The following is a 4,776-nucleotide window of genomic DNA, read 5'->3' on the forward strand; positions in this document are numbered from 1 at the left end:
ATGTGATTGCAGGAGTCCCCGCCTGCCCTCTCATTGACACCTCCCATTGACTTTCCTTCGCACAGATCAGTGAGCCTAAACCATTTCATTCAGGGTGACCCCCCCCCACACACACACACACACACACACACACACACACACACACACACACACACACACACACACACACACACACACACACACACACACACATGCTGGACAGGTTGATTTGTGCCTCGCTGGCAGGCTTCAACACAGCTATGACTTTTATCCACTTAAGTATGTATATTTCGCCTGACTGCATGGTTCCATCTCTCATTAATAGTCCGTGCACACTGGAAAGCATGGCTCCTAGCACCAGGAACTTACAGCATGCTATCAAAACAATGTTCACTTCAAAAGAAGAGAAATAGTGTTTGAATTATTTTCTTCCCTGACCTTAGGTCCATGTATGTAAACATGTGACCTAATATCACGCTACGGCGCTGTTATTTATGTCATATAATCATTTCAACTCCCTCAGGATGCAGTCGGCACACAAACATGACCAAAATACATATTTAGATTTATTTGTCTGCAACTGTCCAATAAAACATATCCTTTGCATTTCCATCTCTGGGCTTTAGTCCCAGTGGGAGTTGCTGGCTGAGAAATGTTGTGCTTTCAAGCTTCAGGGAACAGCGATGTGAGCAATGTTCAGGGTGGAAAAAAAAAAAAGTGGTGCGCTGCTTAAGTGTTGTACTATAAAGAGAGGAGAAGTAGGCTTTCACATTCCCAAAGCCTCCAAGGGTTTTAACTCTGCAGTGGAATGTGGGTGCAATCATCATACTCATCTCAGGAGAGACTAGAGCAGGCGCTGGACCACTCACTCAATCTTTTTCTCTCATTTTTCTTTTATTCCTCTGTCTGTCGCATCGTTTTCTGGCTTCTATTAGTTTGTCCATCCTCTAATGCGCTCCCTCGCTGAAACGCCACATCTGAACGGCATGTTTTCTATCAAGGGGAAAGCATTATGAAATACCCAAATGAGCCTTGGTTGTGTCATTTCTATTCGAGGAAATAAAATGTACAACTTTGTAATGAAACAAGTCGATAGTAAAACAGGAATGAAATATTTTATGATGTGCTTATGAAGAAAAGACAGAATGTCTTGATGAAAGCTGTACCCCTCAGTGCATTGTGGATTTCATCCTCATGCCATCCACACATGTTTTAGGGTGTTTGTGGCAGGAGAGGCATCCCCTCTGTAACCAGAGTCATAAATGAATCACTATAAAAAGGGTTACTCAAGGGCTACATGGCTTTTACGTAATTGTGCGGTGGTGAAAGGGGGTAGGGGTCTTTCCATAAAATTTCAATAAATTGTGCATTTTCTCGATGACTTGTTGCCCCAGTGAACAGTACGGTGAGAATACTAGGCTGGAAGAAATGGAGTGCAAAAGCTGGCAGAGTTGACGTAATTTTTAAATATGACCTGTTAAAAAGGTAGCAATATGCTTTTATAGTATGTGCATATTTAGGCTTATTTAAAATGCCATTAGAGGGCGTCTACATACAGGACATCTGCGTAAAAATTGACTGCTAAGTGCGCCTTATATTCACAGAGTGTCCCAGAGCTAAATGAAATTCACGACCAGACGGCCATTCTCCCATGAGTAAATCAAAAGCCTTTCTTATTTAACAGGCCTTTAAGTATAACACCAACTTAAATGTGTTACAATATAATACATTTGTGGCTTAAATTCTTTCTTAATTTCACACAGAAAACTCTATTAAAGCAAATTCAATCAAATATATTTCAAGCACGCTGGTACTGACACAGGTGAGCATTAAATACCATTGACTTGAATTATTTGTCTATGATATTTAATTATTCTAACTAAATAAGAAACAATCAAAGTAAACATTATTTATCTAATTTTAATTTAAAAGTCAAAAAGTCAGTTAATCTCCGGACGGAAGTGACATCACCTCTTTCAAATTTAACCCCGCCTACTTTGAACTGCAGAGAAGAAGCTCAAACAAAAACAGAAATTTTGCATGTTAAATAACTAAAACTATTCCAACTTTGTCTGACAATTTTAAGTTTAATTTAGGAACCCTACAAATGCATTAAGAAGCTGATAAAGAAAATAAGTGCACAGGGCCTTTAAAGTTGTAATGTATCTGAGATCAAGTCATTTTTCAAACTAACTGATGTTAAAACGTCTCGTCCTGCCTCTCTGAAATGGTTGGCAGCTGCTCTCTGGGTATCTAGAATATTGGTTTCTCCCACTTTCTGTAATTAGCAATGATCAAGAGGGATTATAAACGGCGGTTAACAACATTGGACTCCTCAATGACCCTGATAGATGGTCAATTATAGTGATCAGGTCGTGGCGTTTATTGGATTTAAAGTGGCAGTGATGGGCCCTTTTGGCCTGGTGTGGGTAATTATCACATTTATGCATGATTTAAGGAGACAGTGTAGAACGAGAAAGACTTGACTTAAATTTAATCATTTTCTTATCTATGTATTTATGCAAGAGTTAACAATGGATGGTCATGAGAGGAATAATGCGATGAGCCTGGGATTAGTGTGATATCCATGTACTCTACAGCCGCTGTGCAGGACATGTCATATCTGAGGCTGGAGCAAAACTTGACTGTTTCAGACAACTTGTGCCAGAACTTGGCTCTTAGCTGAAAATGTCTTGTTTTGTTCATTTTTTGGACTTGACATGTATGTGTTGATTATTCACATCAATGCATGAAAGATGTGTTTTTAAATCCACTTTAACTTGTCTTCAATTCTGTTTTCTTTCTGTATTTTATTGTGGCCTCCACAGGGAGCTACATTTTTAAAGGATGCTGAGACTAAAACATCTCATGGTCAACAGCCTGTAGTTTTGCTAGCAGGGGGATTATGCCGATAGAGAGCATATGCTATGCACCAATCATAGTTGTCAATAAATTCTTCTCTTCCTCCCCATCATCCATTATTCTCTTCCTGTTCCACAAAAAAAAGGCGTCTCGCCACTCTTGCTTAGGCAGCCACAGACAGCTTTTCTGAATCCAGACACCTGAATATGATCAACTGAAAAAGCTGCTGCTAAGCTCCTCTGGTAACCGAGGAAATACATCAGTGCCTTGTTTATTTACTTTTCCCACATGGCAGAAAAGGTCAGTCAGAGGATTATACTGCACGGACCAAGTGGAACTCAATAAAAGCCCAGCAATGAAAACAATATCATCCATATTTTAAACAGCTGGCACCAAGCAGAGGGAGACCTACACTAGGGTGCCAATTATTCTACTTCTCAGGGTTTTCGCAGCAAACCACAGCAGCTCAGGTGTATTCCGCAAATAAAACCATTATTTCATAGAGATTGTGAAAAAAAAACTACCATATATATTAGCTTTTATTTAAAGTTCATAGTACAATAAGCCTATTTTGATCATGAGCCTCTAATACTTAACACCGAAGGGGGGAAATGCAGATTTATTGGTGTTTAAATGCAGATGTTTTTCAGAAAGTGTGGTTGTTTTCATAGTCTGGGTTTGTTTTCCCTCCATGGACTTATTAAAGTCAGTGCAGCACAGTCTGTGCTCTATAATCCTGATGTATTATTAATCATGTCTTCCTGTGAAACTCCAAAAAACTTCTCTTTTTTGATTTTTTTTAAACACGAAAGTGCAGTGAATTTGAAAAGGAGTCAGGTCCAAGGTGACACGATGCTTTATGTTCTTCCTGTTGCAGAATCCGAAAGCAAAGTAAATACACTGGCGGCATTGTTTGCTGTTAGAAATATTTTCTGGCACAGTGTATGCCTTGTCCATGTAACATGTGCATGGAGCATGGCGTTCTAGCATCTACTATTGTAAGTGCACAAGTGCTGTCATGCTATAGAGAAAGCTGTTGACAGGTCTAAAAATATGTTGCATAAACAAGAGACTTCATAGCTAATCCTTCTGTTTGTGTCAAGACTTTCTAGTATCGTATTAAATTGTCATGTAAACAAAAGTTTGCTTCTAATAAGGCCTTTTTCCCCTCATCGATTCAGAGGTCTATTGACTTGTTTCATTCATATCATGGGAACTTTTCTAAATGCCAACAGCTGAAAGTCGGTACTGTGCTCGCACAATACCCGAAAGCATATATCTACCATGAAAATTGAGGGAAACTGTGTTTGGTTGAAGCGTCAAGCTTTGTCAAAATAAAGAAAAAGAGCAATTGTGTTTTAATATAATCACTCAGAAATAGAATTTTGAAAGACAGGCTGTCCCTGTGACATTTGATTAAGGAAAATGTACTTGTTTTCAATTCTACTTCCCACATAGATGTCAAATACACAAAATATGTTTCTTCCACCTGTGTCATATCTTGTCTTCCTTTGTCATAGTTTGGTTAACATTTTAAGAAAAAGTGTTATTTGTGTGTTGCTTCATGTTTATGCATAACTTTGTGATTATGAATGTACATGAGATATAACAGCATGCAAAGTGATCAATACAGTCCCAATAAACAACTCTGCAACCATGCAGGAGTCATGCTCACATATACCACCCTGTCATCATGGCAGGTGCTCATGGCATTTTTTCCCCCTTTTATTTTTGCCTTGCTTGGGTAAGATGATAATCCAAGCCTAGTCCACTGACAGACTGCAACATGATTCACTTGGACAGTGACTGACTGCACATCCAATTTGTTTCAACTCCAGAGCAGCAGCTTATTATCTGAAATGCATGAGATGTCTGTGCATGAGAGGCGTGATCAGCTGGGGCATGCGCCGGGGCTGCTGGGAAAGTAATCAATAA

The sequence above is a fragment of the Anoplopoma fimbria genome, chromosome 13 (assembly GCF_027596085.1).
Source record: "Anoplopoma fimbria isolate UVic2021 breed Golden Eagle Sablefish chromosome 13, Afim_UVic_2022, whole genome shotgun sequence".
Classification (NCBI taxonomy): Eukaryota; Metazoa; Chordata; class Actinopteri; order Perciformes; family Anoplopomatidae; genus Anoplopoma; species Anoplopoma fimbria.